Below are 22,836 nucleotides of genomic sequence, written 5' to 3'. Positions count from 1 at the left end.
ACATGTGATGGCCTGTTTTTTACAGGACAAGTTGCACTTTTGAATGATACCATTGGTTTTATCATGTCATGTACTGGAAAATGAGAAAAAAGTTTCAAGTGCTGTGAAATTGCAAAAAAAGTGCAATCCCAAACTTGTATTTTATTTTTGTTTTTTTACCGTGTTCACTAAATGCTAAAACTGATCTGCCATTATGATTTTCCTGGTCATTACAAGTACGCAGATACCAAACATGTCTAGGTTCTTTTTTACCTAAGTGGTGAAAAAAAAAAATCCAAAGTTTGTTAAAAAAAAAAATTGTGCCATTTCCGATACCCGTAGCGTCTCCATTTTTCGTGATCTCGGGTTGGGTGAGGACTTATTTTGCGTGCCGAGCTGACGTTTTTAATTATACCATTTTGGTGCAGATACAATCTTCTGATCGCCCGTTATTGCATTTCAATGCAATGTCGTGGCGACCAAAAAAAGTAATTCTGGCGTTTTTACTTTTTTCTCATTATAAACAATTCTTTTTTATATTGATAGATTGAGCGATTCTGAATGTGGCGATACCAAATATGTGTGTGTTTGATTTTTTTCTGATGTTTTATTTTGAATGGGGCGAAAGGGGGGTGATTTGAACTTTAAATTTTTTTTAATATTTTTAACAACTTTTTTTTACTTTTTGCATGCTTCAATAGTCTCAATAGAAGAAGCTGCACTTGTCCGATCGGCTCTGCTACATACAGGTGATGACCAGATAGCCTGTATGTAGCAGATTGCTCACTTGCTATGAGCTCCGACCACCGGGACAGTGACAATCCATCAGTGACAATCATAGAGTGACAACCATAGAGGTCTGCTGGCGACCTCTGGTTGTCATGCCAACCCATCGATGGGTCAACGATGGGCGGGATTTCCGGCGTGCTTGCTGGAAGTGCGAGTTAAATGCTGCTGTCAGAGATGGACAGCAGCATTTAACTAGTAAACAGCCACGGGTGGATCGAAATGACACCCACGGCTGTTAGAGGCACATGTCAGCTGTTCAAAACAGCTGACATGTGCCGAAAAAGATGTGGGCTCAGCGTCGGAGTCCACATCAAAGGGAGGGAGTCTAACATCGGTGTACTATTACATCTGATGTCAGAAAGGGGTTAATGTGTTCCACTCACTGTGCCGCATAATACGATGCCCTTTTCTATGAGGTCATACTAAATCTGCATAGGTTCTATGTTTGAAGCATTCCATGTCACTCTGGTGCTTTCACAGGTTTTCCTGGGGCAGAGCATAAAGAAAGCCTGTCTCCTATTTTATACCCACTGCTCACATGTATTTTTTAAATCCGCAGTGTTTCCAGAGTATTCTGCAACTGATGTACGTAGGTGAGATGTGTCTGAAGGATGTGACCAAAGATCTCTGTGCAAGCAGTGGTAGATATGTTACTCGCTATCCTCTCCTCACTAGCCTGATCGGCTGCACATACAGTAGTTAATCCAGGAATGAAGATGCAGCATTCAAACTTTTAGGTAGTTTATTCACAGTACCTTGACAAATGATAATATTGAGATATCAGGGAAGATGAAGAGATGAGGATGAGGTAGAAGATGGAAGTTGAAGGATAGATGTAACAGGAGAATTCTCTCTTCAGTCCTGATACACACTTTTGCAAAGAAGGCACACGTAGATTTACCTTATTTATGGATTTTGCACATGACAGTTGATGTCTAAATTTTAACCTTGGATTTCAATTACCGGTAAATACATTTTTCTGCACATCATAGAGCTGAAGTTTCTCCTTGTTTGGTTATTTATAGTGCTAATTTTTATGGTTTTTACCATGGGGGAGTGGCTCACAGTATAATAATGTAGAGCAGACTCAAGACATGCCCCCCAGACAATTCTGTGAGTGATGCCCCTTTGTAAAGTCCATGAAAGTTTTTGCGTGGATCTTGTTTGTAATTTTGCTGATGTCTCCAAACCAGAAATATTCCAAGCTGTATCTTGCAAGATGTTAAACAAGCAAGAAAACTTTTGATGGCTATATTATGTGGCCATCCATTACCTGTAAGTATCCATATTTAAAAAAGAAACAACAACTGTGTATGTTTGACGTATATTTTTTTAATGGATAGCTGCCACAGATGCCTCTGACGGATGACATCTGTCTCCCATAGGCCCTTATGTTTTTTTTTTTAAATTGTAGGGTACACGCTAACCCAACTTTAGCAAAGAGTGCAAACTCAACCTCCTTTTCATTCCCTACTTCTACCAAGCCTCCTCAAGCTATGTACAGGCAAGAAGGGCATGAAGAAGGCAATGAAATATGTATTGAAGTAAACAACATTGTAGGGGTCTTGCGGTAAGAAGACTCGTAACTTTAGTTTATAGGTTTGTCCGCTTGCAGACTTCCCTACTCCATTATTCCCCATCCACGTTGCACTTCAACTTTGTAATGCACTTTCATTTGTGTAAGTGTCTCCTTCTTGGTCTTCACGAGACCCAAACTTCCATGTTGGGATCTGGCTGGGATTACATCACCTAGTCACATGGGTATCTAGCTTTACCAAGCCGGTAGATGGGATGGTATCAGTTCCATTGTGTGTTGTGTGTATTTGGGACATACAGCCCTATGACTGCATCGAATACACAGGGGTGAGGAGGGGATACCTAGTGAAGCCTGCTGCATCTGGATGTAAACAAGGAGAGCTACAAGTTGTAAGTGACTACATGGAAATGAAAAAAAATCCCAGTTTATGGTATGTAGGCACTAAGCAACATGGGTAATAGTATTTTGCTTTAATTTTTAGACATTTTGATCACATTAGATGTCTACCTTTGGGAACATTTTTTGTAAGATTTTGCACTATTTGACTTTTACAGGCTTCAATTTTGATGTAGTTAGCTAAAAGGAGGTCAGAAAAAGATGAGTAGAAGAGTTACAGGCTCTCCGCCAGACTCTCGTATCAGGCTGACTGATGGACTCAGCCAGTAGTAGACAATGTGACAATGAGACTATAGAATAGAAGGGGTGCAAATATTTAATGAAATCCAATACCAAAAATGACCTTTAGTTCCAATCACATGAATTTAAGTGGAGAAAAAAAAATATCTCAAAAGTTAGACACCTCTCTGCAGAATAGGTGATAACGTGCTGATCGTTGGATGTCCAACCGCTGGGACCTACCCTGATAAGCAGCAGATCGCGGTAGTGCACGTGTGCGGCCTACGCTCCCTTCATTCCTATGGGAATGCTGAGCATTGTGCTTGGCTTTTTCTGGCCAAGAAAAATTAGAGAATGATTTGAGTGTTGGTGGGCTACCAATCTGCTGCACCATATTTTTGCAATAAAATTGCCCCATTAGGAATGCAAATTCCCCATTCTGCCGATTGGTGCAGCCTGGTCTCTGCAGTTGGACCCCATCGATCAGCAAGGTATGTATCACTTATTCTGGGAATAGGTGATAATTTGTTTTAACCGGACAAAGCCTTTAATGTAAAACGAAGTTAAATTATTGAGCTGAACTGTGCACTAAATCTCCTTGCACATTATTACAGTTTCTTGCTGACATTAATGTACAATCTGGGTGGATTTTGTTCCATAACCGTCATGACTCCAATTGAAACTGAATAGATTGAAAAAAAAAAAGGCAAATTTGGAAAAGGAAAGATTTTGTCACCCACTCCCTTCTTTACAGCCTCGCTCTGTCTGAACACCTTCACATCTGTCATTTGTGTAAACCGAAAGCCATTCAATTGTGGAGAAAGTTTGACAAGCCATCACCCTAATGTGCCGTCTCCTTTGCATGGCGACGTGAGCTCATCTGAAAGTTTGTTTAGTGCATTTCCTGAATGGATCTAGAAATATATATATATATATAAAAAATGTGTAGTGGAAACCGTTGTGGAAAACTGTTGTATTATGACTGGAGGGTGCGATCCAAATCCGAATCCATAAGTGTCACAGAAAGTTCAAGCCAGTTATGACCTGTGAATGGTGCCCACTGCCCACACCTCAGTGATGTACAGTGGAGCCTGGGTGTAAGGGAGGAAAACTGGAGAGAAGGCATAAAATAGTGGATGCTGTAGACCAGGGAGTAAGTTACATTGGGAACGGAAGAGCCAGGGTGAAGTCTTAATATGATCGGGTGGGTGTTTTTGTTGTGGAACCCAGCAGGAGCAGAAATTGTGTTGTATGTCCTTCAACACGTTATTATCAAGTTTGCCGAAAGCGGTCATTTAGGGGTAGTTACAAGTCCATGTTGGCATGTCATTGGCACAGCCGTTTGGCCGTATAGGTGGAGGTCTTCTGAAGGTTGTGATGATCTTGATGGTGTGCAGTCCTGATCTAGTGGCAACCATAATTCCAAAAGTTAAGCTGGTTGTTAGAGACCATTTACGATAATAGTCCCATCTGAATAAGTAGTCTACCTGCTAGCTTCAGATTACTGCAAAAGATAAGACGGTGGCTATAAATATTGCTACTTTGATATTTTTTCAGATAACCTCCTCTGACTCTGAGCACACTCACGATCAGGTGATGAAATGAACAGCGATGCTGGTCTGAAAGCTGCTGTGATGCAACATATTCCGATTTTGTCCCAGTCTAGTGATTTAGGCAGTGGTGGCATTACCTTAGACCAGGGGTGGGGAACCTCGGGCCCCAGGGACATTTACGGCTCTCAATGGCATTTCATCAGGCCCCTGGACAGATTCTCAGGGACTTCATTCTTGGGCAGGGAAGTGCATTTTGATTGCAACCAGCTCATTCAATTTTTTTTGCTCTGTTAGCACAAACACACACAGTGTTCACTACTGAACAATGAAGGGCATGCAATGAAAGATTACGTCCTGACACCAGTGCCAGAGTCAGGATGTACTTTGTGGGTGGAGTTTGTACGGCCCCCGAAGGATGGTATAAATATCCAAATGGCCCTTGGTAGAAAAAAGATTCCCTACCCCTGCCTTACACCATCACTACTAAAAGTATTGTGAAGGCAAGTATGAAACAGCTTGGAAGCCTATGCAAAAAATGAAGAGGCTGCAGTACTCTCACAAGTACCGTTGTCCCTCCAAACAGCCAAGATGGTGGATAGTGGGGTGCCAAGAATTGATTCTCCACTTATCATACTTATTTATTTTATGGATTTGCCTTCAATTTTAACCCCTTTGTGATAACTGTCGTACGTGTGTGGCTCAAGTTGAGAGTGGGTATATCGAGCAGGCCCAGGAACTGAGCTTTCCCCATTCCAGGCAAATAATGGCTTTGTTATTTAGCAATTATTTCCATAGAAGAGCAGTGGGCAGAGCTCTGATAGCGTCATTTACCATGCGCAGCCCAGAGTGCACCACTCATAGTTTGTGCTGCATTTAGTGACTGATTTAGCTCATCCAAGAGCTGGATTCACAGCTACAGTGCTGAGTACCATTGTAATAATCTCTTCCAGGCTGCTGCTGTTACTGCTGAACATGTTCTAAAACAGAGAAAGAAGCAGGAATCCTTCTGTTTCTGCTGTTTAGGTCAGACAATATTGCATCTTGTCTCATCTCACTTGCTCAGAGAGAACTGAAAACTAGAGAAACAACTTGCAAAAAGAGAAAGTGGGAAAAAAATGCAGGATAAATGTCATATAAATGCCAGAAGCAGTGTTATTTCTCACCCATATGCTCACATGGCAACTTAATGTGAATAGTGACCAGAAATGATAGTTATGCTTTAAGGCATGACTGTCAATTTAACCCTGCTGTTGTCTTCGGTCTGGGGAGACCGATTTTGAACTTTGGTATTTTTTGGGGTGTTCAAGATGCGGTTCTGAAAGTTGTGGTTGATTGACTTAAATGAGGATGGGTCGGTCGGCCACAGGTTTCAGAGCCGCATCTTGAATATTTTAAAGAATATTGAAGTTCAAGGTCGGTCGTTTTTGACCGAAGACAACAGCAGGGTTAAACAAAACACATAGAAAAGCATGGATTTGCAGTCCAAACTTTCACAGTGCAATTATCAATATAATACAACTACAACTCTTCAATTTCTCATGTTCTATAACTTATCATCCACTTGAGTAAGCAGTTTCCCTCCTTAAGCATTCTGACAGCATTATAGGTGCAGTAACGTTCTTTACCTCACTTACTAGAATACATTACCCCATCCATTGTCCAATAGCTTGCCTGCCTTACACTGAGTGTCCTCCTTCCTGTAATGCCAATTTATCAGTTCAGCTCCAACTTCCTGTAATATTTTTTTGTGCCTCTTCTACTAAAGATAGATTCTGTTTGACAACAGCAGTAGGATATTTACTGACTGGCACTTTGAAGTGATTTTTTCAGTATTAAGTCAGCAAAAAAAAAGTGGAGTAATATTTATTTAGCAGGGTGCAGTAATTAATGTTATTACCCCTTTTTTTGGCTTTGGTCTCAAAGAGTTTTCTTCTGTTTGTAAACAAATAAAGGGAACCTGTCAGTAGGATCAAGCCTCCTAAGCTGTCTATATGGGCACGTAGGTCATAGGAAGCTGAATAAAATGATGCCTTGATATCTGCGATCCAATGTCTTATTCTAGAGAAACCCATGTTTTTCTTAATATGTAAATGAGCTGTTTAGATCTATGGGCCGGACATAGCTCTCCCTGAGATTGCAGACACTAAGATCACTATGCCTTTAAACAGTTCGGGACTGCCCATATGATGATGTCATGTGTTTGGAAGCTTCTGTATTTTAATGCACACCTGAAACACACAGTTTCTTTGTATAGCATCGTGGGAAAGGCTAAAGAAATCATCCAAGATATCAGGAACTGTGGACTTGCACAGGTCTGGCTAATCTTTGAGTACAACTTTCAAGATACCTGAAGGTGCCTCGTTCATCTGTACAAACAATTATACACAAGTACAAACAAGATGGGAATGTCTAGCCATCATACCGCTCAGGAAGGAGATGGGTTCTGTGTCTCAGAGATGAACGTGCATTGGTCCGACATGTGCATATCAACCCAAGGACAAAAGCAAAAGACCTTGTGAAGATGATGGTGGAAGCTGGTAAATTGTGTCAATATCCACAGTGAAACGAGTGCTGTATCAACATGAGCTGAAAGGCCACTCTGCCAGGAAGAAGCCATTACTCCAAATGAAACATAAAAATGCCAGATGAATGTTTGCAAATAGACACAGGAACAAAGACCTTAATTTTTGGAGACATGTTCTGTGGTCTGATGAAACCAAAATTTTACTTTTTGGACAAATAACCATTGTTATGTTTGGAGGAAGCAGGGAGAAGCTTGGAAGGCTAAATACACCAACCCAACTGTGAAACACGGGGGTGGCAGCATCATGTTGTGGGGTTGTTTTGCTGTAGGAGGCGCATGTCGCAAAATAGATGGCATTATGAGAAAAGAAGATTAGGTGGCAATACTGAAGCAACATCTCAAGACATCAGCCAGGAAGTTAAAGCTTGGGTGGAAATGGGTCTTCCAAATGGACAATGACCCTAAGCATACTGCCCAAATGGTAAAAAAGTGGCTTAAGGATAACAAAGTCAATGTTCTGGAGTGGCCATCACAAAGCCCTGATCTCAATCCAATTGAAAATTTATGGGCAAAGCTGAAAAGGCCGGTGCGAACAAGGCGACCTACAAACCTGGATCAGTTATACCAGTTTTGTCAGGGAGAATGGGCTCAAATTCCGACCAACTATCGTGAGAAGCTTGTGGAAGGATATACCAAGTGTTTGACCCAAGTCATTCAGTTTAAGGGCAATGGTACCAAATGCTGATGAAATGTATGTAAACTTTTGACTTTGCTGTAATAAAAATGCCTTAAAACATTATCTCTCTCATTAATCTGGCATTTGGCAATTAGTAATAATTATGGAAATCCTAATTGACCTAAAAAGGGAAAGGTTTATTCTGATTTCATGTCAGATATTTAGAAAAACCTGCAGATGTGTCTTTTATATAGTGTGTGTAAACTTCTGGTTTCAACTGTACCTACACATATAGACGTCTTAGAAGGGTTGTTTCTACTGACAGCTTCCCCTTAAGTAATAAATGTGAAATAATGGAGACATTGCTTTGATTGAGGAGAGTTCAGTATACACAATATGTCCAGCGTACATCCTGTGTTCAGTAGAGATATAAGGGTACATGAAGCTACAACTAATATAAAACAGGTGCACACGCTGCTCGCGGCTTATATGCTCTTTCTATTGTTTATGAAAATGGATTGTGGTTGTGTTATTTTAGTCCTTGCCCTTGGCAGTAAACTGCTTGTTCTCCAACAGCTTGGGCGGTTGATCTTTATTTTACTGCAAGCCATAGCAAACGTGTGCGGAACATTTGTGTCCTTTCATATTGACCACATTTACAAAAATCTGCATGTAATTTGGCCTTTTATTACTGCGTTATTAAGCAGCAGATAGACAAAAATAGTGGTTCCAGATTGTCTCCGTAATAGGGATTTCTCATGAACGTAGGACCATGTGGTGCACCGTCTTTGAGATGTTTACTGGTTGTGAGCGTTTTACTGGCCATGGAAATGTTTACTGTAGAGCTGCTTCAAGACAAGTTAATGGGGTTCAATTATAAGATGGAAAAAAAAAATAGCCAGCACACTAGGCAGGCGTTGATGGTGCACGGAAATCCGTCCTGTCCCAACATGAATATAAATTAAAATAAAGTTGCAAAATTCCAGGTCCTTGGATAAGCTTCTGAATTTATTTATCTTGATTAAAACATTTTCTAACAAGCTCCTGGACCGCACTCGTGCAGAGGAGATACAGCAACGCGTTTCGATCATGGATCCATCTTTATCTTTATCACAGCTCAAAATTTATTTTTGTTACCTGATGACAGTGCACTCCCTTGCTGGCTAGTCACTACTCATCAGAGCCAGTGAGGGAGCGCACTGTCACTGTGCATTAAAAAGATTATTGTACAGTGACAAGATCCCACTATGCATAAGTTGGAAGTGACAAACTATGCATGCTCAGTAGAGCAGGGACTAGTCTCGACCCCACAAGTGACATCACTTATGACGTTTTGCTTCAGGGTGAGGGGCGGAGGCTGCGGCAGTGACCTCAGCCTCTACCCCTAACAATGTCTCTTTTGAGTATCCAAGCATGCACTGGGGGTTCTCAAGCAAAGCATCATTAAACAGGAAGTAGGCAAGAAAAATATAGCAGTTGGATAGTGTAGTTTGGGAATGTTAGGGAATTTTTAATTAATCCTTATTCTAATTTATAGGTTAGAATAGAGACTAGATTATTACATTAAATAGACAGACATTTAGGATTAAAATAAATACCGTATTAGTTTCCAGCTACTAGTTTAAGCACAAGAGCATTGCTGAAGATACGGTGGCATTCTTTTACTAAAGGCAAAGTGATAACTTCCTTTTCTGATTGCAGTTCTGTCAACGCATGATTAGCAGAATTAATGGATCCCAGTGCACAATGGGATTGACATCTTTGGAATCAAGAGTGTCAGCTGCACACAGTCTCTCATTCATTTTCGGTAGTAGACATGGCAATTCATCTTTTGAAAACAATATTAACCTGTTTTCAACTACGTTTGCCAGTGCATGCGCTGTTTTTCGGCTTTGCCCACAGTTGGGCAAAGCATATTGCGCAGGCGCACAAGGCTATATTTCTGAGCAGGCGCGAGTTGTCGCACGGGACAAGAGGCGTTACCTATGAAGTAGGATGGCGACCAACAGCTGATGGGCGTGATGTAGAGACCTAAAACCACGCCCATCGGACCGGACTGAGAAATTAACATACATTGCGGGACACATTAAAACACGTTTTTGTGAATATACAAGGGGAGTCAGGGGGTACTATAATGATGTAGGGAATGCATAGGAGACGCTTAATAAGGCAATATTTTTAGCTGCTATGCCATAAAAGTGGTGACAGATTCCCTTTAATTAAATTATTTTATTACAGATGTTTAATGGTCACTTAAAATTTATTCAGACCACAGAACCACCACCAGTACATGAATCCATAACCAGAACCACAATCAGTACATTAATACATCACCAGAACAATTATCAGTACAGTAATAAATCACAAGAACCAACATAAGTGAATGAATTAATACAACAACCAAGCTTAGTACAGAAATTAATTGTAATTTCAAGTCAACCCCATACACATTTGTATAGCATAAACTTACAACTCCTAGTATGTCCTTATCAATAGTAAGAAGATACTAGGAGACTGTGGGCCATATAGGAACCACATGACTGATGATTCACAGGCAAGATCACACAAAAACATTTGCATCCAGGTGCCTTATAGATGACATCTTCTCTGATTGAGTTGTTTCTTTTCGTCTCCATCTTGTCTTGACGTTATGATGACTATTTAAATCCACAGCTCTTCTCTGCAGACTTCCATCTTCTCCAGTCTTCTGCAGCACATCTCAAGTGCCCTTAAAAATAAGATTGTTATTAAAATGACCTCTGCACAAAAATATTTGTCCATAGAATACCCTAAATAAGCCTCTGATGGTACATGGCCTCCACACTGTCAGCCTTATTGAGCTATAACCACCACACGGTCCACCCTTATGAACTACAGCCTATACCATAGCTTTTCCCTCTTCACTGTTTTCCCTCACACAGTCTATATCTCCACACTGTCCCCCCACAATGCTAAACTCTTTCAATTCTGTGCCCCCTCTTCACACCATGCCCTCATACTGTCTTCACATTGCTCTGTCCAAACTTTACAGTATAATGTCCAGCACAGCCAACTCATTATATAGAATAATTATGACAGCCCTCCCATTATATATTATGGTCACCAACACAGTCTCATTATACAGTATGATGGTCCCCCATCCCCTATACAGTATAATGGCCCCTACAGCTCCTTATATAGTGTAATATCTCCCATAACGCCCCACACAGTATATCCACCACAGCCCCCTATCCAGTATGGTTACCACAGCCTCATATACAGTATAATGTCCCCACAGCCCAGCTCCTCTTACAATGTCCCTCATATTATGTTCCCCTGCAGTCCCTCATATTATGTTCCCCTGTAGTCTATCATATCAGGTCCCCCCACAGCCCCTCAAATCAGGTCCCCCCATAACCCCTCAAATCAAGTCCCCTTGCAGCCCCTTATTTCATGTTCCCCACAGCCCATCATATCAAGTTCCTCACAGCCCCTCATATCAGTTCCCCTACAGCCCCTCATTTCATGTCCACCAGAGCCCCTCTTGTCAGATTCCCCATAGCTTATACTCACCTAGTCTCTATATTTCATGGACGCCATCTACTCTTATATGAAGCACAGCAGTGGATGAAGTCAATGCATCGCGCCATCTGACATCCCCTCAGGGGGCAAGCTGGAAGTGGCCTGCATTCTGCTCGAGTTCCCGGCGGATAAGGGGGCTGTTGGCAGCTTCTTTCCTCCTGTGCCAGTGGCGCTCATAGCAATTGTATTCACGGCTTACAGATGCAAATAAGATTGAGTGCAGATAGGAGCAATGGCCATGTCACAGGCAAAGAGAAGGGTGAATGGTGTCAGTGACTCACTTTCACTGCTACCTGTGCCTAAAGGTACCGTCACACTAGACAATATCGCTAGCGATCCGTGACGTTGCAGCGTCCTCGCTAGCGATATCGTCCAGTGTGACAGGCAGCAGCGATCAGGCCCCTGCTGTGCTGTCGCTGGTCGGGGAAGAAAGTCCAGAACTTTATTTGGTCGCTGGACTCCCCGTAGACATCGCTGAATCGGCGTGTGTGACACCGATTCAGCGATGTCTTCACTGGTAACCAGGGTAAACATCGGGTAACTAAGCGCAGGGCCGCACTTAGTAACCCGATGTTTACCCTGGTTACCATCCTAAAAGTAAAAAAAAACAAACACTACATACTTACCTACAGCCGTCTGTCCTCCAGCGCTGTGCTCTGCACTCCTCCTGTACTGGCTGTGAGCGTCGGTCAGCCGGAAAGCAGAGCGGTGACGTCACCGCTCTGCTTTCCGGCCGCTGTGCTCACACAGACAGTACAGGAGGAGTGCAGAGCACAGCGCTGGAGGACAGACGGCTGTAGGTAAGTATGTAGTGTTTGTTTTTTTTTACTTTTAGGATGGTAACCAGGGTAAACATCGGGTTACTAAGCGCGGCCCTGCGCTTAGTTACCCGATGTTTACCCTGGTTACCGGCATCGTTGGTCGCTGGAGAGCGGTCTGTGTGACAGCTCTCCAGCGACCAAACAGCGACGCTGCAGCGATCCGGATCGTTGTCGGTATCGCTGCAGCGTCGCTAAGTGTGACGGTACCTTAATGCCTGCAGAATTCAGCAATGTTAGGTTTTTCTTTTGTTTTGTTTTTTTTAAACTGCACCCATCCTCAGGGAGGCAAGAAGTAGCACAGTCTCTATCAACTGAATATATCTCTACTGAATCCCCTGGGCACATGAACATCTGTCGAGAATGTATGTGGAGTTTCACTGGTGAGAAAAATAGCCACCTCTGCCCCCTCCAGAATTCATTAGTGGTGGCTTATCTCCTATGGAATCCAAAGGATTGAGCATTCTTCTGTCTCTGACTTCCTCTGATGGGGGAGATATAAGAGGCACCTGTTTTGTCTTCGAGGCCAAGTTCTGCTCCCATCTTCTATGGCTGCTTCCCTTTGCTGTGCTCCACATTGGGTCTTGCAAGGAGCCCATTACTCCTCAGTGACCTCCTCTTCAAAGGCATGTGGACTTAGGCTCAAAACATAGCTCTGCCGGAGCAGTGATCCTCTAAAATGTATTCCTTTGGATCAGTTCCGGTTAACACTATGCATAAAACAGAGAAGGCCTAATAATAAAAGCCAAAATGGGGCTCACTGATGTTGAAGGATAATTCTATCACAAGCCACTATCCTGGAACATGTTACCCTTTCTCCACCCTTATTACACTCTTTGGTGGTTTCATGGAGCAGCTAATTCTATAGAGAGCCATACAGTACATCAGTATGCTTAAGAAGTATCTGAAGATCAGATCACCCCAAAGAAACCATTGAAAGTGTCAGCAGAACTTAGAGACTCCTTGAAGACCTTGCCTTGATTGATTTCAAACGAAAGCTCTTCTGATGCATGCAAATGCCAACCCTTGAACCACCATTCTTCTCAGTGATTTTTAGATAAAATTAGGTTTCATGAAGTTTCCTAAAAATCTAAACCTGCAGATTTAAGTTACTGCACTTATGTGTGACTCAGATTTTCTTTACTCCGGATTGTTGTTTGATATTAATTGTAACTAGAGTGATCGCGTAAGTTGTAAGAAATCATTCCACTATAACGTCTTCTAAGAACAAACATATGACGAAGGTATCAGGCTGAGCATTACAGGTCTACCTTTAATATGGTAAGAAGAAAGAAAGAAAAATAAAGAAACAAGAGTTTCCAGATAGGAAAAAAAATTAAGTGACATGTTTGGCCTATTCTTTGTTTGTCTGCTCGAGTTCACGAGCAGATGTAGAGGAGCTGGCAGTGGGCAGCAGAGAAGAACATGTGTTTTCTGTTCTTTATGACATGTCAAGCAAATGGAGAAAAAGTCACTTATAAAGGAATTGCCCTGGGTCACTGCATATTAACATTAGCCGGTAACAAAGCAAATTAAAGATATTATTTACTAGAAAATGTTCCAAATAGTTTATAAATGTACACATCTCCTGATGTTTCAGCCATCATTGCACTGTCCTTTTATGGGTTAGGAAAGACATATACTGTATTCATGTGGGCTAGGAAGTACGGGTGATGATGTATGGATCATCTGCAGGCCTCCTGTCCTGAACTTGACATCCTCATATGTATGTCTATTAGGTTGGTAAGTTCAGGTCAAGAGTTCCACAGATAGTCTGTGTATCACATTCTGTACTACAACAATGACATTTAGGGTATGTTTCCACCAGCGTATTGTTTGAGTTTTTACTGCGGATTGGGCGTCGCGTACATCCGTAGCATCCAATCCGCAGCGTCCAGATGTTACAGCATAGTGGAGGTAAGCAAAACTCAATTACTGGCAGCAGAAGTCAGACCCATAGGTTTAAATAGCAGGCAGCCTAGGGCTCTCAGAAAAGAGAAATCAAACCATACAAATCAGCCCATGGCTCTTTGATCTAGCAACACCAAAAGTTTCAGGAATAAAAGAGAACTGATGTTGTCACTCCTCACTTGCAACAAAGGATCAGCAGAAAAAGAAGGGATGGGAACTGGCACAGATGTTGCAGCTCCGCTAAGCTACGCAAATGTTCATGCGTATGGGGAAGTTAGGATAGATAACCAACGTTAATTTGACCAACAGTTATGTATGGTATATACGGAGGCCTTTAGCCTATAGAAAGAAAAGGAATTATAAGATAATATTCACACTGAGTCTTTTTGCTGAGATTTTGGAGTGGAAACACTCAAACATTCTCCTCAAAAATAGAGATGAGCAAACTTTTCAAGGTATGGTTCAGTTCTGACTGGTGAATTTCCTGATGTTCACTGAACATGTTCACCAAACAGTTTGACGAACATACCCGAACCCCATTGACTTCAATTGGAAGCAAAACCAAACGCATAGACAACACCTTCAGGGGGCCAAAAAGCTGCAAAACAGCTAACATTAGGGGCAGACACCAGGAAAAGTGGCATCAATTGACCCAACAATTGCGCTATAAATAAATAATTTTTTTTAAAAATGAACGTGGGTTCCCCTGTATTTTTGGTAACCAGCCAGGCAAAACTGACTGCTGCAGGCTGCAACCCGCAAGGCTGGTTATGAAGAATAGAGGGTCCCCATGCTTTTTTTTTCAATTATTTTAATAAATAATGTAAAAAAAACAGCACTGGGTCCCCCCATTTTTGACAAACAGCCAAACTAAAGCTTACAGCTGGGGGCTGGTATTCTCAGGCAGGTAAGGGGCCATGGATACTGGCCCTCCCTCCAGCTTAAAAATATCAGCCTGCAGACGCCCCAGAAAAGGTGCATCCATCTGATGCACCAATTCTGGTGCTTTACCCAGCTCTTCCTACTTGCCCTGTGGCGGTGGCAAGTGGGGTTTATATTTGTGGGGTTGATGTCACTTTTGAATTGTAATAGAGAGGCATCTATAATAAATAATAATAAATACTGAAATAATAAAAAAAAAAATGGCATGGGGACCCCTCTATTCTTGATAACCAGCCTTGCTGAAGCTGACAGCTGAGGGTTGCAGCCTGCAGCTGTCAGTTTTGACTAGCTGGTTATCAAAACTGCAGAGGAGCGCACGTCATTTTTTTAAATTAAATTTATTTATATCGCAGGTGGCTGCTGATGAATACGCCCATCAGCAGCCACCTGCTCCCGATGTTAACAGTTGAATACAACTCTCAACATTGTCCTGTGCTAGCGTTGATTGCAGCATGAGCAGGGGACAGTGATGTGATCTGTCTTCACTTCAGCCGGGGAACAGCGTAACAGTACCGCTGATTTCCAGGTGATGGAACGTGTCAAGCTGATGACACACAGATGTCATCCGTATGTCATCAATGTGCACGTTTGCGGCCTGTGCTGCTACTGCTACAGGAAACACTGATGTCTGAAAGAGCCCTTAGTGAACTCGGTCATTTACCGAACTTTGGCCATCTTTTGCCGATTTTTAGCAAAACTGCTCGGAAATCCGAACATGAATCTGAATGAGATACGTTTGTGCCGAATTTGAGATTGGCAATGTTTTCCCTCAAAGCGCTTTAAAAGCTTGACATTTTTGCTCAGTTTCTGCTTCAAAACTCCACAAAAAGATTCAGTGATAACACACCTTAATTAAGTTTTTTTGTGCCACCTAGGGCAAAAATTCAGCTCATTACCCTAGCCTTGCAACCACTACTAAAATTACAATGAGAAAACATAATGACTTGTTTGCTCCTCTTTATGAAACTCAGCATCTCAGACACGTGCCTTTCCAGCCCAAATTTCATTAGCTTCCCCCCTGTTATATACAGTATAACTGTAAAAGTTTTCCAGCTGAAAGGGTGAATTGGAATTGCTATAAAATATACCATAAATAAAAATATTACCATTGGAAACCTCCTTTTTAATTCTGCCAGTGTTTCAACCAGGATTTGTTCATTGTTGACATGTGCATTTATAGCATGTAACCACTCAGGCTCATGGTATTTCCTACCCTAAAAGATAATGTCCTGCCCATCAATCACCTGACTGCTGCAGCCAAACAGTGGCCCTAAAAGTTAGGTGATTTATGATTGATGGACTTTACGGGATCATGTCCTGTCCCGGAGGCTGCTGGAGTGGCCAAATAATTTAATGTCATTAAGCATTAATTTCTATATTTTATAACAATTCCTACTCTCTGTAAACATTTTTAAAATCTCCCCTTCCCCAAAAAATGAATTAAAAAATGTTTTAATATTTTTTTTATTTTTTTTAATTTTTTTTTGCCTTAGTTGTGTTCAAACAGTACAAGGTGCTAATTTTTGTGGTGCCTCAGATATTCCGTAAGTATATAACACTTTGCCTTGACCTTGTAAAAATCATTATTTGGGCTGGCAGAATATTTTCACAAGTTTGGGAGGCTATAAACAGGGAAGAGGCAGAGTGGTCAGCCAAACAAAATAAGGAGCAGAGGAAAGGTCACTGTGTCAAGGCTCGCATTGAAACACATATTGCTGAAATTTGCGAGGAAATATTAAAGGTGATGGAGAAACATGTTCTCCTGACATGGAGCGTAATAGAACCCGAAAATGGTGCATTAATCATCTCTCATGAGAAGAGGAAAGGAAAGAAAGGAAATGACAGAAATGTAACCCGGCAATTGAATGCCACAGGCAAGGTGAGGTTTCTAATGTAGTGGGGGTCTCGGGCTGATGACATGTTTCGTGGAATACATCATCAAGGAGGCTGCCAAGTATAACACTGACTTTTTGGAGTTGGGTGTCTCTGTACACGTGTATGCGCATTTGTGTGCATTTAATAATCCTTAAATAGCTTAAAAAAAAAAGTTAAGGTAGAGAAAACTAAGTACACCCTCTTTTTAGTCCTTGGAAGGTCTTAAAATGAGCTAAATACAACCTCTGATGAAGAACGACACGTGACAAATTACACCATGCCGTTACTTGTTCAACAAAAACCAGGCCAAAAGGGAGAAGCAGTCTGTGAAAAATTAAGTACACCCAATGAATCTGTGGCTCGTAGAACCACTTTTAGCAGTCATAATGTGAAATAATCATTTTTCTGTGTGACTTTATTAGTCTTTCACGTCGTTCTGGAGGAATTTTGGCCATTCGTCTTTATAACGTTCATTGATGTTGGTGGACATTGGTTTATTCACAGTTCTTCTAAAGTCCCACCTCAGCATTTCAATTGTGTTGAGGTCTGGACTTTGTGTGAGTCATTTTAAAGGGAACCTGTCACCTGAATTTGGCGGGACCGGTTTTCGGTCATATGGGTGGAGTTTTCGGGTGTTTGATTCACCCTTCCCTTTCCCGCTGGCTGCATGCTGGCTGCAAAATTGGATTGAAGTTCATTCAATGTCCTCCGTAGTACACGCCTGCGCAAGGCAATCTTGAACTCTCGATGTCTGTTACTCTCGTTCATACTGATGTCACGTTAACAGCGCTGCAGCCGATGAGTGAGCTCAGCACTTCTGAGCAGTTTGTGCTGTCAATTCGAGCAGAGGCTTTGAGCTCAGTTATTGATTACAATGCTATTAACGTGATGTCAATGCTGCAGACAATAACAAACATCGGTAGCATCAGCTGAAACTCAAACTGCAAACTTTAAAAAGAATTGCAGCTGGGGGGAGAAGAGATTTTCTGAAACCGAAAAACCCATTTAGGCTATGTGCACACGTTCGGAATTGCCGTGGAAATTTCTGCTGCAATTCCGGAATTCCCTGCCGCGGGAAAAACGCATGCGGAATTGGCATGCATTTTCCCACTAAACACTAGTGTTTTACAAGCGTAATTAGCTTGCAGAATGCTAGCGTCTATAGCATCGCTTGGAAAACTGATTGACAGGTTGGTCACACTTGTCAAACATAGTGGTTGACAAGTGTGACCAACTTTTTACTATTGATGCTGCCTATGCAGCATCAATAGTAAAAAAATCTAATGTTAAAAATAATAAAAAAAATAAAAAATCGTGATATTCACAACTTCCGGTGTCCCTGGCAGTCTTCATGCTGCTCGCGATGCTCGCGTTCCCAGTAATGCCTAGCAGCAATGACCCCAGATGACATAGCAGTCTCTTGAGTCCCGCACATCATCACAGGTCATTGCCACAAGGCATCCTTGGGAACGGAAGCATCGCGATGAGCGGGAAGACTGCCCGGGACGCCAGAAGGTGAGAATATCATGACTTTTTATTTTAATTCTTTTTTTTTAAACAATTATATGGTTCCCAGGGCCTGGAGGAAAGTCTCCTCTCCTCCACCCTGGGTACCAACCGCACATGAGCCGCTTACTTCCCGGATGGTGGGCATAGCCACATGTGGAAAGTAAGCGGATCAATGCATTCCTATGTGTGCGGAATCGAACAAGGAATGAACATGCTGTATTTTTTTCTGGAATGCGATTCCGCTGAGGAAAAAAACGCAGCATGTGCACAAAAAATGCGGAATACATTCTAATAATAGGATGCTTAATGTATGCGTTTTTTTTCGCGGTTTTATCGTGTTTTATAGCGAAAAAACGCAAAAAAATGTGAAAATTCCTGTACAGGTACACATAGCCTTAATCTTTCTTTGCAACATTCTAGTGAAAAAAATTGCATGTTCATCTAAAATGTAAAATTTGCATTAAAAAAATGTAAAATCACTCTGCGGGAGATAGAGTACGTTTGCATAATTTTTTTTTTACTTTTTAAAAAAAGTGCAATTGATGAATGAGCAGAAATCTGGAACGCCAAATGCAGCCCACAATGAACACAAAAAAACAGGCAACTACATTTATAATAAACGTTAATAAAGGTGCAAACTAAAAGAACAAGGCGCAAATGAAAACAGGAGACAATCACCAAAAACTGGAAAAGCAAATAAAATAATAATTTGGGCCCATAGCCTCTGATAATTCTCTTTTCACTGATATTTCAGAATGGAAATAACTTTTATTGCGAATGGTAAGCATATCTGTAGTAGTTAGGGCCAGAAAAATTTATGACGAAAGCCGTAAGCAAAATATTGGGTTAATCCTCTTTTAATTGGGATTCTCTTCCTTTTTCAATAAAAGGAAACATCAAAGGGAACCTGTCACCCCGAAAATCACGGGTGAGGTAAGCCCACCGGCATCAGGGGCTTATCTACAGCATTCTGTAATGCTGTAGATAAGCCCCTGATGTTACCTGAAAGAGGAGAAAAAGACGTTAGATTATACTCACCCAGGGGCGGTCCCGCTGCTGGTCCGGTCGGATGGGCGTCTCTGGTCCGCTGCGGCACCTCCCATCTTCCTTCCATGACGTCCTCTTCTGATCTTCAGCCACGGCTCCGGCGCAGGCGTACTTTGTCTGCCCTGTTGAGGGCACAACAAAGTACTGCAGTGCGCAGGCGCCGGAAAGGTCAGAGAGGCCCGGCGCCTGCGCACTGCAGTACTTTGCTCTGCCCTCAACAGGGCAGACAAAGTACGCCTGCACCGGAGCCGTGGCTGAAGATCAGAAGAGGACGTCATGGAAAGAAGATGGGAGGCGCCGCAGCGGACCAGAGACGCCCATCTGACCTGACCAGTAGCGGGACCGCCCCTGGGGTGACAGGTTCCCTTTAATCACTTAATGTTAAGGGATTTTTTGTTACTGTTACTTTATAGGGTTGTGGAGGTTAAAAATTACACTACAATGCTCCAGAGATACCATCCCGCTGCTTACTCCAGTAATTGTTGACAAGTTGCAGCTGTGATGTCACAAATACAGTGCAGGTGACTTTTGCAGCCAATCACTAAGTTCAGTGGTCTTATGTCGTCTACATTGGCACAACCACTAAGCACAATGTTTGACTGCAGGGGTCACATGTGCTATAGTCATGATATTGTAAGGAGGTGGCGGGGACCCTCATGTACCTTCTCTCTCCTGATTGCTGTTCACCTGTGTCACAGGTGGCACCTCATTGTTCTTTAATGTGAAATGTAATGTTTATATGTACTGTGATGTCATGTATTTGCCATGTACTGTGTATATGTTTAGGATTAGGGATAGAAGTAGCATAGAGTAATAGCGGGATTAGAATAGAAGGGGGCACATTAGAGATAGAGGCTAGGACAGAGAATAGTATTAGTGTAGGCACAGTCAGCAAGGGGTTATTCAGAAGGAAGGAGTCAGAGCAGAGCAGCACAGAGCAGGGAAATATAGGACAGGGACTTCCTGCTTAGAATCAGACTCCCAGGCAGTCTGCCCAAGGGCAGGATTAATACAGTGAGATAGTTATAGGCCTTGGGGGTAAAGCTGCAGACGGCAGTAAGGAACCCCAGGCTGGAGAATAGTGCAGTCGAGCACGAGCTCAACAGGATCATCCTCAGGAAGGACAAGAGGCTGACAGGGAGTTGGTGATGCTGAAGGTACAGATAGGACACAAACTGTCCAAAGATTCTGCCCAGATGGCAGAGGAAAGGAAAGCGCAGACAGGACAGAGTCTGGCTAGAAGTACGGCCATGAACGATGAGAATAAAGACAAAGAAATGACAGAGACACTAGAGTCTGCCTGGAAGGCAGGGAAAGGACACGAGAAGCTGCCCTGTGTGAACTGTGCTGCCAATGTGAAGGATGCCTTGCTGTTTAGTAAAGTTCAACTGTTAGAAAAGAACTGTGATTTTGTGGTGTTTTATGGAACCTGGAGCCAGAAGCTGGAGTAACAGAGAATGAGGGAATTTCAGCAACAGAAGTCAGTACCCTATTGTACCCATCTCTCCACGTGCAAGGTGCCGGAGTGCTCACTGACTGTGACTTAGTAGAATCACCCACGACTATCACCCCATGCCACCTTGTTACAATATTACAGCTGCAGTCTGTCAACATCAACAAAGACTGGGGGGCAGTGGCAGAAAGGCATAGCTGGAGCAGCAAAGGTGAGTTAAGCTTATGTCATTATTTTTAACTTCCGCAGTCATTTAAATTACAGAAACATAACAGAAACCTCCATTCATTTTAATTTGTTTAAATCACTATATATTTTTAAAGCAAATAGGTCTGTAATCTGTTGCTACTAAATTGTAATCTGTTACTACGTCTCTCTACAGACCTGAGCTGTACACAAGAGAACATTTCCTTTGTCGGCATGTAACTAGTGTTGTATGTTAAGGATTACAGCTGAATGGTTCATTTTAATATGTTTGCTCCCCCTATTCTTTTTTTAATATTTTGACCTTGCCAGATTCATTAGCATTGAATCGAATGCAGTTCGATCTACAGCACAAATAATGAGGATTCGTGATCAATTTGCACATTACTTCACGCATGAAGGCCATGTTCCATGGCAAGACAGATACATGTGAAAATAATTTAAAGTCTTCCTGATGTCGTGTAAAAAGTTACCTTATGTCGTGTAAAAAGTTATGTTGTGTTAAAAGTTTAAGTCATACGAGAATCTTAAATTTGAAACAGTTTACTAAATATTAAAAATATGAAGCGGCGCTGGTGGTATAGGGTATAAATATACCTGCAGCAGATTTAAACAATCACCACAGAATTGTAGAGAAAAAACATAAAATACAAGAGAAAATCGCGCTGGTAAAACCCAAGATACGTCTTTGAGCCAAAAAACAATATTCAGAAGGAAGGCACAGAAACTGGTGTATATAGGTGTAATGCCTACCACATAGTGCGTACTCAGATGATAAACCGTGTCACAGAGCCAAATGCACGCTTGTACCTTCTCTGTACATAAAACTAGAGTGGGCCACTAATATTGGTGAATACAGTGAACTGAATAAACTAAAGGTAAATACCTATGTGAGTCCAAATGAGTCGCCCGTAGTTCTATCCGGAAATCTTCAGTGGCGCTGTATGTTGAAGATGGAGTCTTTAGAATCTTTGGCGGTAAGTGTTCCGGAGAGCTGCCCCGGCCGGTGGCAGCTACTCCGAGTACTGAAGTCCAAGCGGGGACGGAGATACACCGTCTCAGGGCGGCAGCGCCGTGATGTGCGATGAGTGTGCACGGCGCGTCTAGGACCTGTGTGACGTGGTGAATCAGGTGACCGTCCCACGTGACTAAGGAGTTCAGTACGGATCACGGTAAGGACCAGAAAAAACCGACGCGTTTCGAAAACAACTGTTTTCTTCCTCAGTTTACTAAATGTTTATGGATTTTTCCAACAAACTGTTGGTAGACAGGTTTAACATATGATATCCCATAGGGATGAAAAAAAAAGGAAAATAGAAATTGGGTGTTACAAAAAAAAAAAAAAAACCCAACAAAACTTGCAACGCGGTAATTGCACCTGGCTGGGGACAGTGAACGGTACTAAAGGCTTTGGTACTGCACGGGCGTATTGTCTGCCCAACTGTATGATGGACTGCTACATTGTCTATGAGGTTCCATGCTCGTTTCACTCCGGCCTCTATATTGAGGGTTGTAGGCCGGCATGTCCATTCTTCTTGTTCCCGATGGAGCGGGTTCCTGGGGGCCCACAAATTCCTCAAGAAGGTCGTTCAGTCTTTGTCTAAACATAAGGTTTCTATGTGCCGGGATATTTTGAGCGACAGGCACATAGGACAAGAAAAGTAGCTTCCACTCATTAGCAGAGTATACAGACTCGCGGGCTTGCAGGTCGGTAATTTCACGCCTCAGGTCTTTGAGCTCACTGCGACACATGTCCTCTACCCGTTGGAGTCCATCGACGATAATTGCATCAGCTTCATCTTTTTGTGATGCTCGCTTGCGTCTACGCTGTGATTGCAACCGG

Source organism: Ranitomeya imitator, chromosome 6, assembly GCF_032444005.1.
Source record: "Ranitomeya imitator isolate aRanImi1 chromosome 6, aRanImi1.pri, whole genome shotgun sequence".
NCBI classification, from domain to species: domain Eukaryota; kingdom Metazoa; phylum Chordata; class Amphibia; order Anura; family Dendrobatidae; genus Ranitomeya; species Ranitomeya imitator.
Note: the sequence above shows the minus strand (reverse complement) of the source record.